The following is an 11451-nucleotide window of genomic DNA, read 5'->3' on the forward strand; positions in this document are numbered from 1 at the left end:
AACTTCATTAATTCAAGCTTGACAATGTGTGGGAACATGTCAAGCGGACGGATATACACAAGCACAATATCATCTGTACCAAGTGGATCTACCTAAACAAGCAAGACAAAGATGATCAGGTAGTGAGGAATAAGGCATGATTAGTGGCACAAGGCTACACACAGGTTGAAGGAATTGACTTTGATGAAACTTTTGCACCTGTTACTATACTTGAAACTATTCGTATATTGCTTGCTTATGCTAACCATCAAAATATCTCCTTATATCAAATGGATGTGCAAAGTGCATTCCTCAATGGTAAGCTTGAGGAAGAAGTATATATTGCTCAGCCCTCAGGTTTTGAAGACCCAAAGCATCCTCACAAAGTCTTCAGCCTCAACAAGGCTCTCTATGGCCTCAAGGAGGCCCCTCGGGCATGGTATGACATGTTGAAGGAATTCTTCATGAATAAAGGCTTCAAGTCCGGTTCACTCGACCCAACAGTTTTTACAAAATCCTATGTGTAAGTGCATCTAGCGCCCCTTAGTGATTTTTGTGTATTTAAGACTTATAGGTTAAGAGACTAATGTGTTTGTGAGTGTACACACGATCTATAAGTCACTAAGGAGTTTGACTTATTCTAAGAATATCGACCACTAAAAATGTATGTCTTCGGCTGAAGACTTCGGTATTTCCTCGAAGACTTTGAAAGTGATGAAATTGGTGTGTTCGTGAAGGAATTGATGTGAGGACTTTGAAGCATGAAGACTTTTGTTTGTGTAGTTTCATTTCCTTTATTTTGAGTCATAGGACCATCATACTATTAAAGGGGGTTGAGGTAAAACTAAGGAAAAGTTTTCAAGTGATGTTCATCTCAAAGCCTACACATACTGGATCCTTTGAGTGAAGGCTTTGGAAAACTTTCAGAGTTTAGTCAGATTCTTCAGTGACAGAGACAAGGATCTTCTGGTCTTTGAGGAATTTTATCTAACTGAGAAGATAGGTTTTCACCAGTGGGAATTACCTACCAATGAGGAACATGAGTGACATGAGGACTTCCACAGTTAAAACGTTCTGACTGTTGATACGTCGCGCACGAGCTATCCCCAACCTTATCCACATAACGGTCATATCATTGGGCATTTATCTCAAATCATGTCGAGATTGCTCCCAAGCTATAAATAGCCCCCCCCCCATAACCACTACTTGATTGGCTGTTCCACGAGAGAAGCTGCACTTGTCATTTGAGGGCAACCCATTCCTCGAAGACTTTGAGAGAAAATCATGAGTGAGGAAAAACCCAAAACACCCAAACCAAAACCCAAAAACCCCCAAACTGATTCAGCATCATTGAAGAGATTGTTCCTGTGTGGAACCGATGCTTGTTACCTTTGAGGATTGTACATCCTCCAGACGGTTAGGCGTCATGGTCTAGAGAATCCAGCAGTCAAAATGAACAACTCATTTCCACGCAAACTAAGATCAAAAACCTCAGTGAAGAATGCAGCCACTATCATGCCGACTGGAAAGGTGCCAAGGTCAGGTTCGTCAACCTTGCAACCAAGGCCATCTCAGAACACAACACCAGGGTTGCACCCCCATCGCAACCACAAAATCCTCAGGCAAGCTCCTCTGCTCAGCCTTCTGAAGAAATTATCAGGGCTATTGAAGAAACTATAGCGCATGAAGTAATTGCCAGGGCAACCTCCACTGTTGCTCCCGAAGAACCTATAAGGCCAGCTGAAGAAACTATTGTGTGTGAAGAAATTGCTCAAGTGAAAAAATCTTCATGGGTGAAGATATTAACACTTCCTTGTGCATGCGAAGTAAATAAGACTAAAGATGTTAAAAAGGAAGCCGCTAAGAAGTGGAAAGCATCAACAAGCACAAAATCCTCTGAAGCCAAGCACTTTCACTTGATCCCACTCTTTTCACAAAATCCTATGACATCAAACTATTTGTGTGCCAGATATATGTAGACGATATTATCTTAGGTTGTACTGAAAAACATTATAGTGGTGAATTTGCCTACATGATGGGTGAAGAATATCAAATGTCCATGATGGGGGAGAAAAAATTCTTCCTAGGACTATAAATTCGTCAACAACACAATGGCATCTTCATCTCTCAAGAGAAATGCCTCAAGGATGTCATGAATAAATTTGGCATGATGAATGCAAAGGCGTCAAAATTCCAATGCCTACCAACGGCCACCTCTGCACTGACAAAAATGGTAAAGATTTCATTCACCATGTATATCGCTCTATGATTGGCTCTTTATTGTACCTATGTGCATCTAGGCCAGATATAATGCTTAGTGTTTGCATGTGTGCTCATTTCCAAGCAACACCGAAGGAATCACACCATAAGGGTGGGAAGCATATTATTTGATATCTAGCTCACACACCAACGCTTGGATTATGGTACCCCAAGGGCTCAAATCTTCATCTCGTTAGATATTCTGAATCTGAATATGCTAGTGACTGTGTGGATTGCAAGTCAACATAAGGCACCTGCCATTTCCTCGGACGATCCTTAGTCTGGGTGTTCTCAAAGAAGCAGAATTGCGTGTCACTTTGCACTGCCGAAGTTGAGTACATTACTGCTGGTTCGTGTTGTGCACAACTACTATGAATAAAGCAAACCCTCAATGACTTTGACATCAACACGAAGAATCTGCCACTCTACTGTGACAATGAGAGTGCAATCAAGATTGCAAACAACCCAGTACAACACTCTAAGACCAAGCACATCCAGATTCGTCATCATTTTCTTTGTGATCGTGTACTAAAGGGCAACATCTTCCTCGACCACGTGAAGACTGAAGAACAAGTGGCAGATATCATCACTAAGCCTTTGGACGAAAAGAGATTTTGACAGTTCTGGTGCGAGATAAATATCTTAGAATCTTAAAATGTTTTGTGAAAGGAAACACATCCTAACACTTATGCAAAATTGATGACTTTGATGTGCAACACACGAAGTAACGTTTTTCTTCAATCAATGAAGAACAACACTCTAAGTGTGAAGAAATTAATGAAGAATTTGATTCTCACGACCCTACGACAATTGTATGCGGTGTGTCAAATCATCATTCTTATACGGTGGGTTACGCCACCAACCCAAGTTAAAATTCTTCAAGTCGAAATTCTTCAAAGTTGAGATTTTTGCAAATTCTTTAAATCTTCAAATCCCATATTTTTTAGGTCCCTCAAGTTTTCCATTTCCTCAAAAGTTCAAATTCTCCAAACTTTTCAAAATGTGTTCTTCATTGACTATATACTTATTTGTGAGCTTCCAAGGTCCTCAACAACTTTCACTTATTGCTAAGTCTTCATATTGGTTTTTCCTCTAAGTTAATGTGATCGGACCCATTCCCCCTCTATGCTAAGCTCAACCCAATCTGTTCTCAAATTCTTCATATGCTTTCTATTTGAAACTCGTTCAAAGTCTTCACTAAGTCCTTGTGAGCTGAACAATGTGCAAACAATGTTCAAAGTCTTCAAAAAAAAATTGGCACTTAGCGCTCAAACCTCACCCACTACCCACGATTGGATAAGTAAGATCTCCAATAACTCCACTACTTAATGGATGGGTGCCACACGTCGAGCGGAGAGGAATGGTCAGGGGCAGTTTGGTCCAAAAACTTCGGGCCGGACCATTTTCACCTTGGCTATAAATACCCCACTCTCACCCCTCAGTAAAATTCTTCCTCTCGTTTCCATTTCTCACCGCTCAAGCCTAGACCTAGAACCGCCACAAGAAATCATCGTTGCCGATGAGGAAGAGCTTCACTGCCTTAACCTCGTCGTCGCCCTACTCACGTTGGGCATGAATATCCTCCATCTGCTTCTGCCGTAGCCGTCTTCAGCCGCCAATTTAGGGCGCTGAAGATCTGAACCGACGAGACTCTACTTCACCTTCTCCTATTCATCATGTTCTTCGTTTTCTTGGGCAATGGTAATTAAAAACTAATTTTACTACCCTTATAGATCTTTGTGTTTCCATAAAATCTTCAAAAAGTGTTATTCCTCGGCAAATTCATGAGATGAACACTTCCATGTCTAGAACACTTGATAAACTTCAGTAAGTTACACTAGTCTTCAAGTGATTCCTCAATTGTGTGAATTTTCAAAACAGTATTGGTCAATTTTCTGGAACCCAAGTCAAGAACACTTAGTGAAATTCTTCAAAACAGTATTGGTCAATTTTCTCAATTTGAGTCATTTTTTAAAATCTTCTCAGAACGCATATGACCTCTTCAAATTGTCCCCACCTATCCTCTGTTCACAGGTACAAAATGTGTGCTAACGAATCACTAGGTTCTCATCAACTTGCTCATTTGCGGCATTTCTTGAAGAAAATTTGCACACCTCATCAGATTCCTCAAAAGTTCAAACTCCTCAAGTGAAGAAAATGGCTGATGAGAAGAAGGAACACAAGAGTGGAAACAAGCTTGAGACCAACACTGCCTTTGAGATACCTAAAGACATCTATGATGAATATTCCACCCCTGATGAAGAAATATATGGGAAGGAGACAAAAGAAAAGCGCAGGATGCGCTTGCAGAAAATAGAGAGGAGATGGACCAGGGAATGGAGGGAGTACAGGAATGTGACTCCCAAGTACATGAAGAAACTTGCTTTGAAGCCTCTAGGCCAAAGACCTCCTCTTGGCAATCAACAAGTTGTTGATCCCACAAGCCTGGCCACTGGTGAAGACTATCCTGAAGAATGGGTAAAGCAACACGCAAAACTACAGAAAGTTGCAAAATAGGCCATGAGGAGATTCAATGAGGAATCTACTGCCGCAGTTGCTCCTCCCTCCTCCTCTGCTGCTGAGGTCTGTGGTACTGAAACTGCTCCAAAGCAAGTACTGTTAAAGAAATCAGCTATCAAGCCAAAGTCCTCAACTGCATATGCCTCACAGCAAATTCCTCATACATCTCCAAATGTGGAAGCAGAGTCCTCAGCAACTACCACACAGTCCTCACCGTCACTACAACTAGAGACAACTCAACTACCAATAGGAACTTCAATTCCCTCAAGGCCCTTTGTGTTGGGGATATTACCCGCGGTATGACCCGCCCTATTGGGCCGGGTCAGGTGCACGGCGATTCAACATTCATAATCAATATAAGCCTTGGCCCAGGGTTTAAGAGGCACAAGGAGATCTTCAACGGAGAGACGGTCGGGCCCATGAGCCTGGAGGGCGGTTCAAGACCCACAACGAAGATGAGTCGCCGTAGTCGTTTCCTTGCTTGGAAGACACGGTGGTTTAGAGATATGGTAGGCCACGATTTGTAATGTGGCCTGGACTCTTGTAAAACCTAGGACCTCGACCTGTATATAAAGGCGAGTCCCTAGGGTAGATAGCGTCAAGTTACAATCCATCGAGAGCTAGGTCACGCGAGTTACACCCTCCTTGTAATCAATTCCACCATCAATATACACAAAGTAGGACGTAGGCTTTTACCTCCATTGGAGGGGCCGAACCTGCGTAAACCTGAGTCTCGCTTCCGCTCAACCCCTTTGAGTCGCCACCAAGGTGCGATGGCTCCATCACTAAGTACTTTCACGAGGACATAGGCCATGACAAAACCACGACAGTTGGCGTCCACCATGGGGCTAGCACATCGTGGAGTTGAGTTCTCAAAGGGAGCCCTTCCGGGGTTTGGGAGTTACACGGTCGGCCTCATGATTAAGAGCCGCCATGGAAAGTACTACATCAACAACTCTCAGTGGGGGGCTGATGCCGATTCAATCGAGTCTGGATACAGGGTCCCCTTCGGCAAGATTCAACTCTTCATTGGCAAGTTTGGGGCTCCCGTACGTGAGCCAGACACCTTCACCGACATCATCGAGCCGGCTCGGTATGCCCATCCTGCCATACATCAGGTCAAGAAACACCACGCCTTCGTTGGTTTTACGCAGGGAATCAACCTACCGGATGAGCCGGTGATCCAGGAGAACACTCATGTTAACTCGGATGACGAGTCGTCCATTGGCGACACAGATTCGATCTATCCTCTCCACAAAGGGTGGCTTGGGGGATTTCCTGAGGCGACAATCTCCGAGGACGTTGAAGGACCCCCATCGTGAAGTCACCATCTACATGGCAGGAGCAGCGGCACTTCAGCCAACCACAACTGGCAACAACGAAGCCAGCGGATCAAGGAAGACTCTGGCTCAAGCCATGGCGGATTTGGTAGCAGAGATGGCCAAACTCACAGCGATTACTGTGACGATGGAGAACCAAGAATAGGTCAACGCCGAGTTAGCGAAACTAAGGGAGGAGATGGCCAAGATCCAACGCGACATTGAAGGTGAAGCCGCCAGGATGGTAACCCAACAGGCCCAGATCACCGCGGAGACAGAGCGTCTAAGTGTTGAGGGATGGCGGCTTGAACGGAAACAACGCGCTTCCGATGCGATTCACTACACGAGGCATCGCAATCGTCTGCCAGCCGATCTAAATCCAACTTGACTCTTCGACAGCCCACATACACCTAGGATGGAGCCTAACCGTCCATGGAAAGTTACCCAGCGCGTTGACCCGGCTCAGCCGCCGCCCAACCCACAGGCACCTCAGCTGGCACCGGCTCAAGCACCACGCTTTCACACTCCGCAGGGTCACTTTTCAAACCCTGTTGATAACGTACTGGTGGCGACCCGCAACCTCGAGTCTCTTCCCATCCACGGAAATTTTGTGGCTGAGGTAGAGGCAAGGAATGCCATTGAGATATTGAAAACAGCGGTGGTCCAATAGGCGCAGTATTCATATAGCCGCGAGCGGCTACACTCGACACCTCAAGCAAGTCATACCAGGACTCGTCATGATGACCCGCCCGCGGTGTCCAGCAGTGAACGGCGACGTTGATGACCCACAAGTATAGGGGATCTATCGTAGTCCTTTCGATAAGTAAGAGTGGCGAACCGAACGAGGAGCAGAAGGATCTCACAAGTGGTTTTCAGCAAGGTATTCTCTGCAAGCACTGAAATTATTGATAACAGATACTTGTGTGGTAAGATGATTCACAGCGAGTAGCAAGTAACAAAGGTAAAACGGTGCAGAAAAGTGGCCCAATACCTTTTGTATCAAGGGACAAGCCTGGACAAACTCTTATAGGAGGTAAAGCGCTCCCGAGGACACATGGGAATTTCTGTCAAGCTAGTTTTCATCATGTCCATATGATTCGCGTTCGCTGCTTTGATAGTTTGATATGTGGGTGGACCGGCAATTGGGTACTACCCTTACTTGGACAAGCATCCCATTTATGATTAATCCCTCTCGCAAGCATCCGCAACTACAAAAGAAGAATTAAGACAAAGTCTAACCATAGCATTAAACTAGTGGATCCAAATCAGCCCCTTACGAAGCAACGCATAAACTAGGGTTTAAGCTTCTGTCAGTCTAGCAACCCATCATCTACTTACTACTTCCCAATGCCTTCCTCTAGGCCCAAATAATGGTGAAGTGTTATGTAGTCGACATTCACATAACACCACTAGAGGAGAGACAACATACAACACATCAAAATATCGAACGAATACCAAATTCACATGACTACTTATAGGATGACTTATCACATGTCCTCAGGAACAAAAGTAACTACTCACAAAGCATAATTATGTTCATGACCAGAGAGGTATTGAATAGAATCAAGGATCTGAACATATAATCTTCCACCGAGTAATCCAACTAGCATCAACTACAAAGAGTAATTAACACTACTAGCAACCTTACAAGTACCAACCGGAGTCGCGAGACGGAGATTGGTTACACGAGATGAACTAGGGTTTGGAGATGAGATGGTGTTGATGAAGATGTTGATGGTGATGAGTCCCCTCCAATGAGAGGAGTGTTGGTGATGATGATGGCGATGATTTTCCCCTCCGGGAGGGAAGTTTCCCCGGCAGGACGACCCTGTCAGAGCTCTAGATTGGTTCTGCTCAAGTTCCGCCTCGTGGCGGCGGCGGTTCCTCCCGAAAGCCTCCTCTTGATTTTTGCTGGAACGAAACCCTCCTAATAGCAAAAGAGGGGGGCAGAGGGCCAGCAGGGAGGCCACAAGCCCCGTAGGCGCGGCCAGGGGGGTAGGTCGCACCTAGCAGGCTTGTGGCCTCCTGCTGGCTCCCCTCTGGTACTTCTTCGGCCCAGTATTTTTTATAAATTCCAAAATAAATGCTCGTTGATTTTCACGGCTTTTGGAGTTTCGCAGAATATGTATCTCAAACCTCCTCCTTTTTCAGGCCCGAATTCCAGCTGTCGGCATTCTCCCTCTGCATGTAACCCTTGCAAAATAAGAGAGAAAAGGCATAAGTATTGTACCGTGAAGTGTAATAACAGCCCATGAAGCAATAAATATCAACATAAAAGCATGATGCAAAATGGACGCATCAACTCCCCCAAGCTTAGACTTCGCTTGTCCTCAAGCAGAAACTAAGATAAATAAATATGCCCACATGTTTAGAGAAAGAGGTGTCGACAAAACAGAATACGAACATGCAGGCATCATGATCATAGTTAGAACAACAATAGCATCATATAATCTCTTATGCTAAAGTGATAATTCCTTCACAAAGTAAAGTATGGATCAAGAACCTTATCGAGAATTAACAACCGATAGCCTTTAGTCATTGAAGCAAGTGCAATTTATCATAACATCGGAAAGAGTCAAATAAGAGCTTGTAAAGCAAATTCACATACTCAATCATCCTTTTGTCTTCTACAATTGCTACAACTCACGTGGTACTCATGAGATCAAAGTTTCAGTCGGACACAGAGAAAGATTGGGGCTTACAGTTTCGCCACCCAACTATTTACCTCAAGGGTAATGTCAACAATAATAATTCATGAATACTTACTTCCAAGGTGACATATGAATATAGATCTTTCCCTAGCATATGACTTTAGCCAAGATAAAAGCGAAATAAGGAATTGGTGTAGATCACCATGACTCTTTCAAGGGAAAAAACTAAAGGTGCAAGATATGCCCTTCGCGGAGGGAAGCAGAGGTTGTCATGCACTTTTGAGGTTGGGATGTGTGTCCTCTTAGTGTGAAGGAACGTCACTTTATATTGCCTCCTGTGATAAAGAACTTTATTATGCAGTCTGTCGCTTTTATGTCTTCCTCATCACAGGTTCGTGCAAAGCTTATTTTCCACGCACTAATAGATCGCACATATTTAGGGAGCAATTTTTATTGCTTGCACCGATGACAACTTACTTGAGGGATCTTATTCAATCCATAGGTAGGTATGGTGGACTCTCATGGCAAAACTGGTGTTGAAGGTTTGTGGATGCACAAGTAGTATCTCTACTTAGTGCGGAAGTTTTGGCTGATAAGAGGTGGAAGCAATCGTCACATGCTAACGGATCTCCAGTCATATAACATTGTTCGGAACCAAGCAAACATAATTCATTATGTTGTCTTCCTTGTCCAACATCTACTTCTAAGAATGTAATAGTTTAATGAGTGTTCACAATCATAGATGGTGTCAAAGATGATATATTTATATGTGAACCTCTCCTTCTTTATCACTTCATATTAATTGCAACAGTGACCAAGGTCTACGTTTTACTACCCTCAACAAGTTTCAATCATCATTCTTTTTATATGTGAAGCCATCACTTCCCATAAGATCATTACATGATCATTCATGCTTCTGTTCTTTTATCATTCTCTTGATCATGGCATGAGGCAAGGCCCTTAACTAAAACTCTCTTTATTATATGACTCACGAACTCGAATACATCGTGGGTGACACAAAGCAAAACTCAAGCCTAAAACAGTAAGAACTTTATTCTACTAGAGAAATATAAAAATAAAAAGGATCAAACTAAGAAAAGGTAAAGGCAAAAGATGTGATGGTGATACGATACCGGGGAAACTCCCCCAAGCTTGGCACAAGCCAAGGGGATTTCCCATACCCGTGCTTAGTTGCCTTCCTTCGAAGGTGATGGTGGTGGAGTTGTTTTGCCCTTTGATTCCAAGAGGGCCATCAACCTTTGGTTTATTCCTTGGATCTCTGTGATATGTTTCTCCAGCAAAACAACTTCACGAGTGAGATAAGTATTACGAACACGAGTTATTTCACATAACCTCAAGAGCTCGATCAAGGATGGAGGTAAAAGGTGGAGGTATGGTTGAAGAAAATCCTTTTCGTCAGCTTCTTCCTTGTTGAGCACAGATTCCCTTCGTCCAACGCCGAATTCTTCTCCTTACTTTTGCCCTTAGTTTCTTTAGGTAGCCTTTCTTGGCCTCCATGACCTCCATTCTTTTTATATCAGTATTTACTTCTTCATAGACTTAAGGGAGATCGTTCTCCCCCACAGATTCCTGATACGACATCTTGCTCTAAATTTGCACCAGAAATCAGGCTCGAAACGAAAACAGAGGAAATTTGCGTGATACAAGGGTCAGACCTTTTGGGAGAATATATAATGATTTTTTTCCGACCAGAAGGAGTACTCCGCAAGAAAACGGAGTCCGGGAGGCACACGAGGTGGTCACAAGCCCCCCAGGCACGGCCAGGGGGAGGCTCGCGCCTAGCAGGCTTGTCGCCTCCTCGTGCGCTTTCCGGACTACTTTAAATTTTTCTATTTTCTAAAAATTCCAAAACAGAGAAAAAATCCTACTGGAAAAGTTTTGGAGTCGATTTACTTAATGAATCACATACCTCTTTGTTTTGGGAGTCTGAAACAGGATGATAAAAATCCCTTATGTACTCCTCTGGAGTTATGGTATTGATAATATTGCTTTCAACATTTATGGGAGTACCTGAGATATAATGCTTGATTCTTTTCCCATTTACACTCTCGGAAAATTACCTTCCGTGTTGTTGATCTTGATGGCATCAGAATGATATACTTCCTTAACAATGTAAGGACCTTCCTATTTAGAGAGAAGCTTGACTGCAAAAAATCTTAAACGAGAATTATATAGCAAGACATAATCACCTACATCGAACTCACGTTTTCGTATCCCTTTATCATGCCACCTCTTAACCTTTTCTTTGAACAACTTGGCATTTTCATATGCCTGAGCTCTCCATTCATCAAGCGAGCTAATATCAAATAACCTCTTCTCAGCAGCAATTTTGAAATCAAAATTGAGCTCTTTGATTGCCCAATAAGCCTTATGCTCTAGCTCAAGAGGTAAATGACATGCTTTACCGTAAACCATTTTGTATGGAGACATGCCCATGGGATTCATATAAGCAGCTCTAAAAGCCCACAGTGCATCATCGAGCTTCTTATACCAATTCTTTCTAGACCTATTGATAGTCTTTTGCAGAATTAGTTTAATCTCTCTATTGCTTAGCTCTACTTGAGCACTGGACTGAGGATGATAAGGAGATGCAATTCTATAGTTGACATCATACTTAGCAAGCGTTTTACGGAAAGCACCATGAATGAAATGTGAACAACCATCAGTCATTAGATATCTAGGGACTCCAAATCTGGGGGAAA

This window comes from Hordeum vulgare, chromosome 2H (genome assembly GCF_904849725.1).
Source record: "Hordeum vulgare subsp. vulgare chromosome 2H, MorexV3_pseudomolecules_assembly, whole genome shotgun sequence".
Lineage (NCBI taxonomy): Eukaryota > Viridiplantae > Streptophyta > Magnoliopsida > Poales > Poaceae > Hordeum > Hordeum vulgare.